Below are 18,632 nucleotides of genomic sequence, written 5' to 3' on the forward strand. Positions count from 1 at the left end.
AGTCTGAAACCCTGAAGAATATTACACTGACACAACAATAAATTGAAATCTCTCCTGCTGAGTGATTATGATACATCATGTCACTATGCAGTATTGTTGAAATATTATCATGTAACTCTTAAAATGTGAAATTTAATGTTGTATAAAATGTATCAAAAATAAACACACACTTATTGTGTCAGTGCACACCAAACGGTCACAGTGCATCTCAGTGTAATGAAGAGGAACTGCGGCAATGCTCCTACATGTGTATGCTCAAGTATAAGGTAAGAGAAAAGTAATAGTACTAATTATGTCCCAATTCTACCTTAATTTATTCAGCAAAAAAGAACAGGAGTACTTTTGGCACCTTAGAAACTAACAAATTTGAGCATAAGCTTTTGTAGGCTACAGCCACTTCATCAGATGCATAGAATGGAACATATAGTAAGAAGATATATATATACACATTCAGAGAACATGAAAAGGTGGAAGTTGCCATACCAACTCTAAGAGGCTAATTAATTAAGATGAGCTCTTAACAGCAGGAGAAAAAAAACTTTTGTAGTGATAATCAAGATGGCCCATTTCAGATGGTTGACAAAAAGGTGTGAGGATACTTAATATGGGGAAATTTATTAGTCTCTAAGGTGCCACAAGTACTCCTGTTCTTTTTGCGGATACAGACTAACATGGCTGCTACTCTGAAACTTGTAATTTATTCAGGTGGAGTTACCATTGACTGCACTGGTAATTAAATGTGTGAAATCTAGAACAGAATTGACTCAGTCACAGTGTAAATTGTTGGAAATATCAAAAGATCTAACATGTATCCACTGGGTCCCTCTGCTGTCCCCCACCCTGATGTCAAAGGGAGTTTTGCCTGTTATAGTCTGATTCTGTTCCACCAGTGTAACTCTATTGACTTCAGTGGAGCTACACTGGATTTACACCAGCGCAAGTCAGAGGCAAATCAGAACTGTGAGTCATTTTTGGCTGAGTGAAGGATGGCCCTATACTCGACTCGATGACATTTATCTCTTTGTCTGTAATGCAATAACTTTTGAATGCTGCACCCTATCAATTTCAAAATTTCACGGCGTGTTCTAGGCATCAATGGGCACAACCTTATGGATTTGAGTGAAAATGGAAAAACTGGAAAGGGGAAATGAAGGACATGCAAAGCTCTTTGTACCTGGTTAGCACACACATTAGCTTCAACCAGATCTGAATCTGTCTCTAGATCAAATAACTGGTCGACAGCAGTCATTAATACTCTCTATCTCTGTCCATCCTTCCAATAGAGTTTAAAATGTAGGGGAGAATGGGGGACCTTGGTGTGGGGGAGGGGAAATAGGTTCACACAGAGGAGGAAATGGGGGACACACAGAACCTCTGGCATAGGAGAGGAGAGCATATGGGACTCTGACATAGGGGGAGGTGGAATGAGGGACATCACTGGGTGGGAAGGTGAGAGAGTTGCAAGAAGTCACTGAAATAGAGAGGTGTGGGAGGTAGCTAGTGACAGAAGGGTGCATAGAAGGATTAAAGGAGCTCCTGTAGTGTGCAATGAGCTCAGACTACAGCAGCAATGAAGTGGATCCCTAGTTAAAATGCTTAATGGGCCAGTCCAAATTCATGGTAGAGGACCAAATTCTCCCTGTTAAATTTATCCCTGCGGAAGTCAGTTGAATTACAAGGATGAATTTGGCCCAAAGTACCTATAAAATTATGTGTATTAAAAGTAAGCTACTTTTTTTATTTTGCTTCTAAGACAAAATTAATTTAAATGAAAGTCGTAAAATCCAGAGTTGAGAACTCTGTTGCCACAAGCTTTGGAGGCTGCTATAATATTTTTAATCATTTCACTAATCTTTTGGTGCCCTGCTGCCTACTGGAATTCACACACCCCCAAGTTAGGTTACCAGGCTGTCTATACAAGGCCAGGGGAGAGTTAGACATCTAAAAAAGGAATTTACAAAATGCTGAGGCAAGGGGTGAGGCCTCAGCCCTGTCCCTTAAAGGGAATTGGCTGTCTAACTTGGGGCTGGAAGGAAGCATCTGTCTCTACTGAGGATTCACAGCCATTGGAGTTCAGCTCTCAAGCCAGGTTAGTTGTCTTTCACAAAAACCCAAGGAGAAGCCTGTGATAACCTGGTGGTCAGAGCACTCAACCAGGAAGTCGGAGACCCAGGTTCAAAATTCCGCTTCTACCTCATATAAAGCAGAGCCTGGTGTGTAGGTCTTGCACCTCCCAGGTGACTGCCCTGTTTGACTCAGCCCTATTGTTCCACAATCAGTCCTGGCTGGGGCTGGAATCAATTTGCTGCTTGTAGTGAAAGCCTCTTGTATGGCTTGTTGTAGAAGCTCTAAGTCAGGAAACACTTTATTAATAACAAATGAAAACTTCCCCTATTAAAAAGTCAAGCCCTGATTCTGCAAACACACACATGAGTAACTTTATTCATATGAGTGGTCCTGTTTAAGTCAACCTGCATAAAAGTGTTTGCATAATCGGGCCCCTATTGTTTAGGTGGAGGAAGGGTGGGGGTGAGAAGTAGCAAGATAGAGCTCCAGACTGTCTGTCTGTAGTGCAGGTGCAAGGGGGAGGAACAATTAGAGACATTTAGGTAGGAGCAGATTTCAACCAACACAACATGGGGTTGTCACCATTGCAATTAGTCAGTATAGTGCTGGCTGGCTGCTTTTTGTCAGCCCAAGCCTTAAACCTGCTACCACCATCGTTACTTTCCTAGCACTTTATTAATTAATTTATTATTATTTGTTATTTATCATTATTATTATTATTATAAGAAATCTAACTCACAGCAGCAGTGATCAAAAATATATTGAAAAGGCTCAGGCCAGAGCTTAGCATCTGTGTGTGCCTGTGTCTGTGTGGTTTTGGGAGCCAACATGTTTCTGCTGCACTTGTAATTGGTACTGGCTGCTGGGCTTGAATTTCATTATTGAAGGTCCACAGGGACCATTGTTATTATTTATAACATAGATTTGATCCAGGGACACCTAAAATTTTCATATTCTAAAGTGCAGCACCAATCTCAAAAGCAAATAGTAGAGATTCCTGTGTAACTACTCTAGACTCCAGAGACCTGATTCTGATCTCAGTTACAATGGTGTAAATCCAGAGTAATTCCATCTATATTGACATAACTAAGATCTCCATCCGGCCATGTGTTCTTTTAAGAGCTCCATGTGTTCTTTTGAGAGCCTGTGTGCAGCTGCTTGATTTCTTACTTCTGCTGGCTGGGCTTGAATTTCATTACTTGAGGTCCACAGCAACTACTTTAGATTTTGGTACACCGTGGTGCTGAAATTCCTACCCAGTGGGTAAAATGAGGCACAGAAAGATTATGTGAGTTATATAAATAGGCATATGGAGTCAGAGTTGGGAAATAGAGTCCTGTTGACTACAGATCCCTGATCTCTATCTACAATACCACTCCCAGATAAGCAGCTCAGAAGAGGTGGAACACTCCTTTGAGCTCAGATTTTTTGTAGCATAATTATGTAAACCAGTCTTCTGAAATCTTCTTTATGTTGCTGATGACTCCTACTGAATAAATGCTGGGTCCTTCTTTGTCCTGCTCCCTGAAATGAGCTAAAAAAGTCCTGAATGAATGATACTGTGCTTATTGATATGACATATGATGCATTCAAAGAAACCTCACTATCTCTGCTTTCAGAGTAGCAGCCGTGTTAGTCTGTATTCGCAAAAAAGAAAAGGAGTACTTGTGGCACCTTAGAGACTAAAAAATTTATTTGAGCATAAGCTTTCGTGAACTACAGCTCACTTCATCCGATGAAGTGAATGCATCCGATGAAGTGAGCTGTAGCTCACGAAAGCTTATGCTCAAATAAATTTGTTAGTCTCTAAGGTGCCACAAGTACTCCTTTTCTTTTTTACTATCTCTGCTGCTACTCTCACAAATTCTTCCTTCAAGATCCAGTTCTACCAACTATGGTCTAAATATCTTTCTGTATTATGGTCCATTTAGACATAAAGGGCTAGATCTCAGCAATTGTAATTTGGCATAGCTACATTGACTTCAGTGAAGCTATGTCAATTTACAACTGCTGAGGATCTGCTCCATCCCATAGAGGCTGCTTTGATTTTGCTCAGTCAAGCAATGCAATGCAATGCTGAGTTCCTTCTTGCAGGCAATGATATCCTGGATCTAGCTACTGGTAATTAGCCTAAACTACTGTATGTGCAGTGCTAGCTGGTAGTTTATTTGTCTTGACTTAGTGCTAAAATACTTAGGTTAGGCTCAAAACAAGATCTTTTTGTTTCTTTTTAAGATCTGCTTTGGGTTGATTTTTTTTCCCATTTCCAGAGCTTTAGGCATTTTTATTGGCACATAGCTTCTCTTTATCATAATTTTCTTTTGAACTATATAGATGTGAGCACCACAGAAACCTTTGGGCGTGGGGCATCCAAAAATTACAATCTGTTATATTTAGTATGTATCCTAGTACCAGGAGGGCATAGTGTGTTGGGGGCAGGGGGAGGGATTTGAGTTTTCTATTCTTGAGGGAGCATTTTGGGGTATAGTTTGGGGTGACTTTTTTTTCTGTTCCTAGTCTGTATTTTTATTGGAGGAAATTACTGTTTGCACATTATTAACATTTTTATATATAGGGTGAGTTTATTTCTATATATAGATTAGAAGGGGCCATCAGAAAGTCAGTCAAATTCAGGCCTGACATAACTCTATTGATTTTAGTGGAATTTCCACATTAATGAATGACTCATAATGCCCAATATTCAAAAACAGCATCTAAAGGCATTCCATTTGAAGTGACAATGTTGTGTGTATCCCAAAATCTGGATTTTCGTGAAAAAACTGTAAATACAATTTGAAAAGCTGCAGCTGTTGTAAGACCATAAGTCTTGGATTCTATTTCATTTTAATATCATTGGATATTTATTAGAAGGGAGCAAATTGCTCAGCTACTTTGTGAAGTCCTAAATAACAAATTTCATTTCAGACAGAATCAATTCTTCCATACTGGCAGGTGTTATGAACTCAGTGTGATACAGGTCAATGTCTTCTTTCTGTTTGAAATAACCGCGCAGAATCTGTTTAACTTCTGACTGGAGTTAACCGTTGGTACATTCAAAGCACCATCTCATTCCAGTTCCTCCTGTGTTTCAGTAACTAACTTTCAGCAGAGGCTATGATATCTGAAAGCACATTGGCAAAATAATCTGATCCATAGCAGTACGTTAAGAGCCCGTTTAATGAGGGCAATAAAGGCCATAATGTATCCGGTTCAAAACAGGCCTGGCCTTGGAAGGCTCCATTTCTAAGTTTAAATTAGTATAGTTATCCAAGATGGAACATAAATAAAAACAAATCCCAACACAAAACTCATATTTACAGTCACCTTAACTTCACATAATAATCAAAACAGTAAAGTAATAACCACCAGTTCCTTTTATCTCTCCTACCATTATGTAGTATTGTAAGCATTAGCAAGAGTTATTCAGTTCTACATTTTCACCAGCAGGTATTGCCAGCAATTTTTATATCACTACAATACTGAACTATAAATGGAGTAGTCAGGGTTTATTGTAAGAGACGTGTTTTAGCTAGATTCAAAAACACATCTGATTTTTTAAATTCTTACCAGAAAAGTTTTCTGAATAAGACTTATTGCTTTTAATTTTGTGAGGGTTTTATGTGAAAGATTTTTATAAGTGATATAAAATCACAATTCAAATACCCATTTATTCCTAAACCCCTACCAGCCCTCTCCCCCGCAACTTACCCTGAACACAGTTTTGACTCTGAAAAGGAAGATCCAGAGACTCCATGAAGTCTCTCCATGAGGACTCCATGCTAGGGACTTTGCTATAACTAGTGCTTTTATCTAAAACAACGAGGAGTCCTTGTGACACCTTAGAGACTAACACATTTATTTGGGCATAAGCTTTCGTGGGCTAAAACCAACTTCATCACATGTATGCAGTAAAAAATACAGTAAGCAGTATATATATCACAGTACATGAAAAGATGGGAGTTGCCTTACCAAGTGGGGGATCAGTGCTAACGAGGCCAATTCAATTAAGGTGGAAGTGGCCTATTCTCAACAGTTGACAAGAAGGGGTGAATATCAAGAGAGAGAAAATTACTTTTGTAGTGCTAACAAGGCAAAGGCAATCAAGGTGGACGTCACCCATTTCCAACAGTTGACAAGGTGTGAGTATCAGCAGAGGGAAAATTACTTTTTGTAGTGACCCATCCACTCCCAGTCTTTATTCAGGCCTAATTTGATGATGTTCAGTTTGCAAATTAATTCCAGTTCTGCAGTTTGTCATTGAAGTCTCTTTTTTAAGTTTTTTTTGTTGAAGAATTGCCACTTTTAAGTCTGTTATTGAGTGTCCAGGGAGATTGAAATGCTCTCCTACTGGTTTTTGAATGTTACAATTCTTGATGTCTGATTTATGTCCATTTATTCTTTTGAGTAGAGACTGTCCAGTTTGGCCAATGTATATGGCAGAGGGCCATTGCTGGCACATGATGGCATATATCATATTGGTAGATGTGCAGGTGAACGAGCCCCTAATGGTGTGACTGATGTGGTTAGGTCCTTTGATGGTGTCCCTTGAATAGATATGCGGACAGAGTTGGCAACGGGGTTTGTTGCAGGGATTGGTTTCTGGGTTAGTGATTTTGTTGTGTGGTGTGTAGTTGCTGGTGAGTATTTGCTTCAGGTTGGGAGGCTGTCTGTAAGCAAGGAGTGGCCTGTCTCCCAAGGTCTGTGAGAGTGAGAGATCGTCCTTTAGGATAGATTGTGGATCCTTGATGATGCGCTGAAGAAGTTTTAGTTGGGGGCGGTAGGTGACGGCTAGTGGCATTCTGTTACTTTCTTTGTTGGGCCTGTCCTGTAGTAGGTGACTTCTGGGTACCCTTCTGGCTCTGTCAATCTGTTCCTTCACTTCACCAGGTGGGTACTGTAGTTTTAAGAATGCTTGATAGAGATCCTGTAGGTGTTTGTCTCTGTCTGAGGGATTGGAACAAATGCAGTTGTATCTTAGAGCTTGGCTATAGACAATGGATCGTGTGATATGGTCTGGATGAAAGCTGGAGGCATGTAGGTAAGTATAGCGGTCAGTAAGTTTCTGGTGCTTTTATGTAGACAGTCAGTGCTTTTATGTGGATGGTTCTTAGATATTATAGTGATGGGCAGCAGTATAAAACCCTAAGATAGATTAATATGTTATAAACATGCCTTTATGAGTATCTAGCTGTGCTGGCTACTTGTGTTGCATTATATAGATGGGGAACTGAGGCACAGCAAGACTAACTGACTTGACCAAGGTCACAGAAAGGTTTGTGGCACAGCAGGGAACGGAATGAGCATCTCCCCAGTTCTATACCTTGTCTACATCAGCTGCAGTGTCTGTGTAGGATACAAACACTACATATGAAGCTGCAAGCTGCTGTGAAAAGCAGGCTGCATCCACACTGTATAGCTCCACGCAGCAGTGAAAGGATGAGGCGGTGGGCCTGACTCCCCCTGCCAGAGCCTTCCCCTGCTGCCAAAGTCTTTTGGGGACGCAAGGAAAGGCTCCACCAGCGGGGAGGCAATGGGACATTACACTGCTAAAAATAGCAGTATAGATGGGAGAGACATTGCTTGGGCTTGTAGAGAGCTGTGTAAGAGAGCTCTAAAAGTTTGGCATGTCTTTACTTGCCTAAGCAGTGCCTCACCATAACACTGCTTTTACCTGTGCTAGGGAGTATGCATTGTATGTATCCTACACACCACAATAAGGAGTGTGCAGTGTAGACATACCCTTGGTTAGCACCCTACCCACTGGACAGTCCTTCCCCTCTACGTAGAGTAGCTCTATTTATTTTTTTAAATATTTTTTTCTCATCTGGTGGAGTTCCTTATTGAAAATTCAAAATTGTTTAATGTAAAAATACATTAGGGGAAATAGTTATAGCTGCACATTGTTTCATAAATATTTTTCTTATAAAAGATCAATGTCTCATTTCTCATTTTTTTGTTTCCATTTTCATGTTTCTAGATAGTTTTTAAAAATACTGTCTCTTCTTTTATTTTGAACCTTGCAAGGTGTGAATACACAGGCTTGTTCCACTTGTGATATCAATCATCATGGAAAACGCAGTCTGCTTAGTTGATGTTTCTCTCTCCCATTTGTGCACACACACAGTGACAGCAATATTGATGTTCTCTCAGATGTGCATGGAAACCTCACTAATGAAATAAATAGTAGGATGAAATAGTCATCAATAAAACCTGTTCAGAGGAGTACACATCTTTATGTCTGCAGGTCTGGGTCCCAGAATCACAGAATTCAGAGAGGGAATATACCTATTAGATTATCATTATCTTGAGTACCTCACCCTCACATTTTCAGCTGTAGTACAAAGCATATATATAATTTCATTATTAGAATATGAGCAAATACTTAAAGACTCTACAGCCAGCGGAAACATGAGATGAGGATTATCTTGTAGGTCTGGTTTTTCATCCTAGACAGGGTGTGGTGTTACTTTAATAAATCAGCTGAATAATTACCTATTTACAGATTCAGCAAGCAGTAAGATCACACTAGCATTTCTTTATATAGGTTATCTTGGTTAGGAACCATATTGAAGACATAAGATTAGTTAAACTGTCTTGACATTCTCCTGTGGGGTTGTTTCTAACAGACAGGGAACACTGACCTGTATCATACCAAGGGTATGTCTACACTGCGGAATGTACCTGAGTCTGGGCCTCTGTTCATACTAATTCATGCTTGCCTAGCCTGCCTGCATGTGTCCACACAGCAGAATCACACATACCCCTTATCTGGCACTGCATTGGCATGTTTGGCACTAGGATTTCTGGGGTTGTATTCATAGATTCCAAGGCCAGAAGGGACCATTGTGATCCTGTAATTTAACCTCTTGTATAACACAGGCCATAGAACTTTCCACAAATCATTCTGAGAGCATATCAAATCGATTCATAAATTGCAAGTGATGGACTATCCACCATGACCCTGAGTAAATTGTTCCAATGATTAATTACCCTCACTGTTAAAAATGTATGTTGTATTTCCAGTTGAATATATCTTTGAAGCCATCCAGCTCCTGTATCCCAGAGTTCTTAGTATCTTGCTGCCTGAAGCTACTCTAGGATTTGGTTCATGGTGTATTGTGGGAGAACTTGTCTGTCATTCCCAAGCCCCTCTGTGGAAGTATTCTTGGCCCACCAACACATCTAGCCATGGCATGTGCAGCTCTGCACATTGCTTGCTTTTGTCCATTTCAGCCAGAGCTAAGCCCTGGATCCAGAACTGATGGAAGAGCTTTTCCTGCTCATAGCTGAACTGTTATTGCCGGACACAGATGGAGAGTCTGTGAGACAGTGGTGAACATTTCAGCAGCAGTTTTTGCCCATTTGAAATCAGTGGCAGAGGCTCTCAGGGGAACGGGGTTCTTTACAGCCAAGGCCGCCACCTATGGCCTGCTCAGAAGCTCCTACTATCAATGATGTCAGTCCACAGACACAATGTATAAGAATTACATATTAAATTCATTCAAAAACAAAATTGGAGCCTGGCTTGGGAGGATTGGGAGGACATCCCAATAAGGTTCAGGGTACCCATGTTGGTTTTAACATTATTTGAGGTCACGAAAATCTTGGAAGATGTTAATCTCTTAGAAATACCAGAGTGGAAAGGAGGACTATGTTTCCAGGTCAGTAGAGGTATTCCATCTATCTGTGTGAAGGAGATTTTTTGGCATCTGGTGCCTGAATGGAAAATAGAGTTTCTCCTGCATGAAAAATTTTCAAGCATCACCAGCCAGAAGTGAGGGAAAATTCAGGCACAAATTAGCAAAATGTTGAGCTAGGATACAGAGGCTTGCTAGTAGCAAAACTAGCCTCCCCCCACCTCTGATCCCTCTCTCCAGTCCAGACAACATGCTATGAATGAATAGGGGGGCCACCGTCCCCAAATACCTGTCCCCAGTGAGCCTTTGGTGCCTGCTACAGCCACTGGGACTCATGCTCCAGACAGTCTTGGACACTGCTGCCATGATAGCAGAGGTCTAACTCTCTAACAGTTAATCAATGGAACAGAATTACAAAGAGAGGCGTATATCCCCAAATATCCCACCTCTCCCACCATGTCAGGGTTCCTTCCCCACTCTGAACTCTAGGCTACAGATGTGGGGACCTGCATGAAAAACCCCCTAAGCTTATTTCTACCAGTATCATAAACTGGGGGTTGGGTTGTCAATTTTGGTTGGACATATTCCTGGAGGTTTCATCACATGACATAGTCTTTACTTAAAGATTCATCTTTAATTTCTGGAGATTTCAGGACACTCTTGGAGGGTTGGCAATCCTAACTGGGGGAGGTTGTGCCGCCCCAAACAGTCTGGTGTGGCCCCACCTACGCTCTGCCCCCAGTTCTGCTTCCCGCTCAGCATAGTTCCACTAGTCTCTGTGTCCACCACTTGTGCCATGCCTGTGCCACCTGCCTTCCCGGTGCTCCAGGGATGGGGAGGCTAGGGCCATACCACCCGTTCTCCCATCGCTCCAGAGCTGGCGGGGGGCTGCAGCCATGCCGCCTGCCCTCCCATTGCTCTGGGGAGGAGGGGTGTTGGTCACCCTCCCGGCGGTCTGAGGGGCATACTTTAGGGGGCAGTGAGGCTGGGGTGCTCCGGAGCTGGGGGTACTAGCCTGGGGCAGGGGCCAGAGGCTGTGGAGGGGGGGCTTCTGGCCTCCAGCAGGGGGTGTGAATGGGGCAGGGCCTTGGGCAGAAGGAACGGGGCTGGGGGCTAGCCTCCCCCGCTGGCGGTTCACACACCACCCATGGCCTAATAGAACAGGACAATTAACTCCTTTGTCTTACATATGACACTCCTATTAATACACCTTAGAATGATATGATCCTTTTCACAACTGCATCACACAGTGGACTCAGATTCAACTGGTGATTCATTCTAACCCTCAGATCCTTTTCAGCAGTACTACCACCTGGATAGTTATTCCCTATTTTGTAGTTGTGCATTTGATTTTTTTCTTCCTAAGTGAAGTACCTTGCACTTGTCTTTCTGGAATTTTGTCTTGTTGATTTCAGACCAATTTACCTATTTGTCAAGGCTGTTTTGAATTCTGCCCTCAACAGAAGCTAAAATCTAACCCCATGCATGTAATTCTTGCATATCAACCCCTCCCACTTATGCAGCAATTTTCAATGTGATAAAGGTGGCTGACACTACTTACTAGTCTCTGGCTTCAGGTCCTGCTCTGGTGCCACTTCTTCTTCAGACTCCTCCCCAGGCCCATCCCCAAAACAGATCTTTGGAATATGGCACCAAGATGTTCCCTAGCCCATCCTGCTGTGTAACCTGATCCAAGGCCAGTTCCAGCACTCTGGTCTGTTCCAGGATCTGCTCCTCTGACTCTTCCACCAAGCTCACCTGTAATGCTGTCTCTGACCCCTCTGCCTCTACTCTGAAAAGCATACCTTCCCCACTTGGGAGATAGTCAGAGAGGACTGTGAGTTCTGTGCCAGGGGTGGTGGCGAACACCTGGTTGAAGAAGTCTTCATAGTGATGACAAATAGTCAGAGAGTTGCTGGACTTGCCATTTTCATTCTTTGCCTTGCAGTAAGCAGACTAGAGGTCTTTAATATGCTCCCTGCAGTGGACAGCAGTCCAGTTGATCCCCACTGCTCCCAGGCTCTTGGAGAGCTTTTCATGAAAATTCACATTTCTGATGCTTCTTCCAAAATCATAGTCCCTACAGTTCTCACACCAGAGATTAACCAGAACCTTGGGGCACTGCTCTGGCCAGCTAGCAGCATGCTGAAGGGGCATCTTCTGTCTGTCTGAACTAATGAGATGAGGTGTTGTTTCTGTGCCCTGTTTGAAATGCAAGTTGTTAATTTATGACTCTTCAGATTATCTGAGAAATGTGCTAACTTTTAACAAATATTCAGTGTTCTTAAAATGAAATAGAAAAAAAGATGTTTTACGGTCTCACAATATCTGCATCTTTTCTAATTGTATTACCATTTTTTTCAATACAATATGAAATGTGTTTGTACAGTACACGTCATACAAATATCACAGGGCATTTACATAATAAAACAAAATTAAAAGCAACATCAAATGAAATAGTTTTCTAGCTAAACTTAAAAACATAAACATGATTCAGCATTTTACTCCTTCTTGGTCTTGCCCATCCATCCTACAACAGCTAGCTCTGGCCTAAATTTTCATAAAGGACTAGTGATTTATGATCCCTCAAATTTTGGGTGCCTAGCTTGAGACATCTTAAAGGGGTCTCATTTTCAGCAGGTGGGTGATCAGTATGTTATAGAAATCAGGCCCCTTCAACGTATCTCAAGTTGGGCATCCAAAAATTCACTAGTCACTTTTCAAATCCTCCTTCCTGGTGACTGAAGAAGGAAGAGTGGGAGGAAAAGAGAAGATGTGTATATGTGTAAATATCTATGCACTGCCAGCACTCCAGCCACCTCTCCACATAGTTGGCCAATCAGTTTGGGTCATTTTTTCTTTTATTTTAATTTTTAGTATGTAAGTTTACTTGGCTTGCTTCTGATCAGACTACACTGGTATAAATCAGGAGTAAATCCATTAACTTAAATGAAGTTATTGTACAGTGGGATAAAATCTGTTCAGTCAGATCAAAATTGGGCCCCTTTTCAATCCTGCATTTCAAAGACAGTACAGTATATGCTGATTACCACCAGTATGTGACTATTGAAAAATGTTCAAATATTCCACTGTTTGATGGATGAAACTGCACAGAGATGGATTAACCTCCCCTTGCAAATATCTCAGTATAATTGATACTCACAAGATAAGGAGTATTAGTCTGGGTTAGAATCTGGATGGGATACCTCCATTAATTGCCTGGTACTACAGGAAGTAGTATTGGTGAATCAGTCTGTGGCACTTTTTGTTGTGTCTGCACAGAATACCATGCCCAGCATGGTCCTAAGGTACATAATGCTGTCTTTCAGATAAAATTGTCAGTAAATATCCAATGGTGCTTTTCAAATGAATGTTTTCAGAGTAGCAGCCATGTTAGTCTGTATTCACAAAAAGAAAAGGAGTACTTGTGGCACCTTAGAGACTAACATTACTAAACATTATTAAAATAACTAAATTTATTAGAGCATAAGCTTTCGTGAGCTACAGCTCACTTCATCGGCTGTAGCTCACGAAAGCTTATACTCTAATAAATTTGTTAGTCTCTAAGGTGCCACAAGTACTCCTTTTCTTTTTCAAATGAATGTTAGCTCCAGTGTTCTAACCAAATTCCATTTGATTTAATTAATTGTGCTCTGCCTATATACATTCCCTTGAAATTTTAATTGAGTGTTATTCACTTCCTATCCTAAGTGGCTGCATGCTGTTCCTATGCCCTGTTAAACACTTGCTTTGTTTGACTGAAGAAGGGGAAGTATTTTTAGTGGTGGGTTGCAGTCTAAAGTCTGTAATGGCACTATGGATCTGATCCACCAGTCATTACAGAGACAAAACTCCCACAGACCCTAGTTTAATCAGCACAGCATCTGGCTCTTTATATATTTGACCTGTGGCAAAATTACAATTTGTACATCTCTCTATATGACCTCCATCTGTACATCTCACAGACAGTAGGGGATTTTGTCCTCATAATACCCCTATGAGGTAGGAAAGTATTTTCACCATTTTAAATATGGAAAACTGAGGCAGAGTGTAGAGATTATGGGTAAAACTTTCAAAAGCACCTAAATAACCTATCAGTCTAAATCCCATTTTCAAAATGGACGTTATGCACTTAGGAGCCCAAGTCACATAAAGTCATTGGGACACTGTGACACTTCCCCAGGGGTACCCAGGGTTGTGAGGGACCTTACTACCACTTGCCCTTTGCATGAAGAAGCCTAGTCTGTGCCTGCCAGGGGTCAGTTTCCTGATTTCAAGAGCCACAGGCAATGCAAGTACTCTCCTCTCAGCACACCCAGGCTCTGCCATCCCTTTGCAGGTTAGTGATAGTTACGTTCCAACCCCCAAGTCCTTTGAGCATCCCCCTGGAGTGTCCAGCCCCCATTCCCAAAGGAATAGTGCACACCAGCTTATTAATTTTACCTCAGGATTACTGCCCTGTTTAACACACAGTACTGAGATATATTTATAATGAGAACAAGAAAAAGTTTATTTAACAGAGTAGATATTTGAAAATAAGCAAGTACGATTAACGGAAACAAAAGGTTTCATATAAAATAAAATCATAACACGCATTCAAGAGCCTAAACTTAACTAACATGATGCCCTTTTGTCTAATAAGGTACTGCTTACCCAAAGTCCTTCTCATAACATTTTTCAGCCTGGATAGCTGATGCCCTCCTTTATTAAGACCAAGCCCACTGACTTGTCTACCCAGATGAAGGATGTCAGGGCGTCTCTCTGCACCCCTAGATATATTAGACCAGAGCTTTGTTTTTACCTGTAAGCAGGGTCCTTCTGCAGTTCATCTCTTCCTGTTAATTTCTTCTCCTGAAGTTCCTGCAATCTCTTCATTAGCATTTGATTCAGAATGCCAATAGCCTTCCATTGTAAGATACACAATGGTCAGCCAGAGAGATAAGTATATTCTACCTCCTGTTTGGTGGAACCTGTCTTAAGGCATGTTACCTCTGGGTGACCTGTCTTTAACTTCAAGACGTTAAGAACATAGTTTTCAATATATATACATACCTCCTTACATACTATCTGCACACACATTTCACAAAGTTTATGATGATCAGTGTGACACAAGGTTTCAGCTGAGTCCTCACATGACACTCTTTGGTGAACTAATATGTAAATACCAGACCCAGGGAATCCCTGTAACACTTATGCACCCTGTGTCCTCTACTAATTGGCACCAAGAGGTCCTTGGGTCACAGACATAGAGTCCTAAGTCACTTACGTGCTTCTGAAAGTTTTACTCCGTATCTGCTGCACTGGTGCCAATAAACCCATGTTCACCATCAGCCTTCTCTGAGAATGCCAGAAGTCTGTTTGTGTCGTTTGCCATCTCACAACACCTGCTACTCTTAAAGGTTTTACTAAATGTCCTATGACAAGTTTACAGAAGCTTTTCGCACGGTCATTCTCAGATGCTTCAGACATGTTGAATCCTCTTATCCCTTATGGGGGTTAGGGAAGTGATGTAGAATACCCCAGCCTGGAGAGGGGCTGAGGTACATCTCTTTCTGCACATGCCATCATGAATCTGCTGTGTGCATGTGTCATTTTAGCAGTAGTGTCACTATTCTTCCTGAAGGCCTTGCCTCCATCTCTGCAAGTTTCGATTATATAACTTCATGCAGGTGAATTCCACGATCTGTGATATTTACATTTAGTCAGAAATAAAACAGAATTCCAAAACCAGGAAAAAGAAAAGGAGTACTTGTGGCACCTTAGAGACTAATACATAATAATGCATCCAGTGAAGTGAACTGTAGCTCACGAAAGCTTATGCTCTAATAAATTTGTTAGTCTCTAAGGTGCCACAAGTACTCCTTTTCTTTTTGCGAATACAGACTAACACGGCTGCTACTCTAAAACCAGGAAAAAGTTACTGAAAACTGTTCAGAAATGAGTTTACCTCTCCTCTGCCAGAGAGACAGGAAAGTCATGTCTGGTAGGACACTTTTGGACCATGGGTGAAGTCCTCACCCCTGTTCCATCCCGTTTACAATATGTAAAAGGGCTAGAACAGCACAGAGGGGATACAAAAGTCCAGTTCTGGCTATGGGAGGATACTCCTGCACAGATACTGTGGAAGACAGCTGTAAAGCTGCCTTCTAAGGATCTCCTTGCAAGCCCTGGCGGGTTTGGTGCGGGTGGGGGTTGGAGAAAGAGGGGGCATGTTAGGGGCATGGCTACAATATGCAGTGCTTTGATGATTCTGAGATATGCTGCCAGCAATAAGGCAGCCCATGTAGGTTGTCAGGGGTGTCTAAATTATGCTGGAGACCCTCCAGATACCAAGGCAGCCCAGAATCAAGAGGGTGCAAAGTTGGCTTTAAGCCAGCATAGTCCCCTTAGCGTTTTGTGCTGAATCTCAGAGGCGCAGAACAGAATCTCACCCATAAATCACTCTGCAAACCCCGACAGCCGCAACTCAACCGCTGAAGATAACATCTCCTGCTACAAGGAATTCTCATCTTATTTCACAGAGATGATCATCTCTGCATCTGTGATAACCTCATAGGACACCAAGAATAGGAAGTCTAGAGCAGAGCTAGAAGCACACCACCATCCTCCCAAAAATTTGTCCTGTTCACCCATGAAGATGTTATAAAATTATTGATGGCAACAAGGGCCACTATTTGCAATTCTCACCTCTGTCCTTCCAGTGTGGTGAAAGAGAGCAGAGGATTCCTGGGACCCCTACTGCCAGAGATCATCAATACTTCCTTTGATGAAGACAGTCTTCCACTCTCCCTAAAGCACCATCTGGTTACTACAAAATAAACACTTGCTTGAAGTTAGAGACCTCATAAACTACAGTCCAGTCTGTAAACTCCCCTTTCTAAACAAACGAATTGAGAAGTTAGGGAAAGAAATCTCCAGTACTACCTTTGCTCACTAATACATTGAATTCTTCTAGGTCACACCTGAGGCCAGGGTTTAATGTAGACAGTACCTGTTGATCTTGTTGGTGACTTCTGTCTATAGAAAAAGGAAATGTATGCACACTCATTCTGCTGGACTTCTCTGTGGCATTTGATACTACAGATCCCCAAATTGTTCCTGTCCCATCTTGAAGAAGCTTCATGGGTGACCAGAAATACCTAGAAATGGCCTGTGTTCCTTCCTCTCGGATTGGATGGGCAACTGATCCACCACTTCCAAAGTCCTCCTCTGCATAGTCCCACAGGCTCTACATTCACCACTATATTATTTAACTTCTACATGAAGCCATGGGGAGAACTGATGCGACAACACAGGCTGGCATCCCAGCAGTACACAAATGGCACCCAGCACTATATCTTCGGTACAGCATTATTCCTAGCTCTCTCAGGGTGAAATTCACCCCTCTGCAGAGGATAAGCACATCGCCGACACACCAGCTGAATACTGCTTATGTCTTCCTTGTTCATATTAAACCTGCTGCCTGTTCATTTCATTGCGTGACCCCTGATTTTTGTATTGTGTGAAAGGGTAAATAACACTGCTCTATTCACTTTTTCCATACCGTTCATGATTTTATAGACTGCTATCATATCCTCTCTTAGCTGACCTTTTTCTAATCTGAACAGCCCTAATCTTTTTAGTCTTTCCTCATATAGAAGCCATTCCATACCCTTGATCATCTTTGTTGTCCCCTTCTCTGAACTTTTTCCAGTCAACTATATCTTTTTGAGGCAGGGAGACTTAACTGGACACAGTAGTCAAGGTATTGGTGCACCATAGATTTATATTGTGGCATTATGATATTTTCTGGCTTATTTTCTATCCCTTTTCCTAACAGTTCCTAACATGCTGTTAGCCATTTTGACCTGTGTTGCACATTGAGCAGAAGTTTTCATAGAACTATCCATGGTGACTCCAAGATCTCTTTCTTGGGTGGTAACAGTTGATTTATAACTCATTATTGTATGTGTATCATTGGGGTTATTTTTCCAATGTGTATTACTTTGGATTTATCAACAGTGAATTTCTTCTGCCATTTTGTTGCTCAATCACCTGGTTTTGTGAGATCCCTTTGTAACTCATTGCAGTCTGCTTTGGACTTAACTATCTTGAGTAATTTTGTACAGTTTGCAAACTTTGCCACTTTGCTGTCCGCCCCCTTTTCCAGATCATTAATGAATCTCTTGTAGCACAGGTCCCAATACCGATCCTTGGGGCACCTCTCTCCATTGTGAAAACTGACCATTTATTCCTACTCTTTGTTTCCTATCTTTCAAGCAGGTACTGATCCATGAAGGCCCTTCTCTCTTATCCTATGGTTACTTAGTTTCCTTAAGAGCCTTTGATGAGGGACCTTGTCAAAAGCTTTCTGAAAATCCGAGTGCACTCTATTGACCGAATCACCCTTATCAACATGCTTGTTGTCTCCCTCAAACAATTCCAATAGATTGGTGAGGCATGAATTCCTTTTACAAAAGCCATGTTGACTCTTCCTGAACAAATTGTGTTTGTGTCGGATAATTCTGTTCTTTCCTATAGTTTCTACCAATTTTCCCATTTCTGAAGTTAGGCTTTACCGGCCTGAAATTACCAGGCTCTCCTCTGGAGCCCTTTCAAAAGTCAGCATTATATTAGCTACCTCCCAGTCATCTGGTATAAAGGTTGATTTCAGTCTATTCAACTATTGTGGAATTTGTATTGCTCCAGTGGTTTAACGGTGCTGCTATTCTGTAATAGTCATTCTTGGAGGACCCTGTGCTAAGTCTCTGGGGCTGATAGTTATAGATTTAATTTCTTTTTCAGTGTCAAACTGAAACTAGGTAATCACGTGACCTGAATCGCTGTAGTATCTATGCACTTCACAAACATTAATGGTTTTATCCTCAGCACAGCCTTGTGAATTAGATTTTACACATGAGGAACACTGTGGACCAGCCAAGATCTGAG

General features: G+C 41.6%; 1 long non-coding RNA gene across 1 annotated transcript; it reads right to left on the reverse strand.

Moving 5' to 3' along the window:
- Positions 1–6,466: 6,466 nt before the first annotated feature.
- LOC122459749 lies at positions 6,467–14,949 on the reverse strand. The gene is made up of 3 exons (XR_006280625.1): positions 14,837–14,949; positions 11,415–11,420; positions 6,467–6,478 (listed from the first exon to the last, which is right to left on the reverse strand). It is a non-coding gene; the product is annotated as an uncharacterized LOC122459749 (long non-coding RNA).
- Positions 14,950–18,632: the final 3,683 nt, after the last annotated feature.

Source organism: Dermochelys coriacea, chromosome 4, assembly GCF_009764565.3.
Source record: "Dermochelys coriacea isolate rDerCor1 chromosome 4, rDerCor1.pri.v4, whole genome shotgun sequence".
NCBI classification, from domain to species: Eukaryota; Metazoa; Chordata; order Testudines; family Dermochelyidae; genus Dermochelys; species Dermochelys coriacea.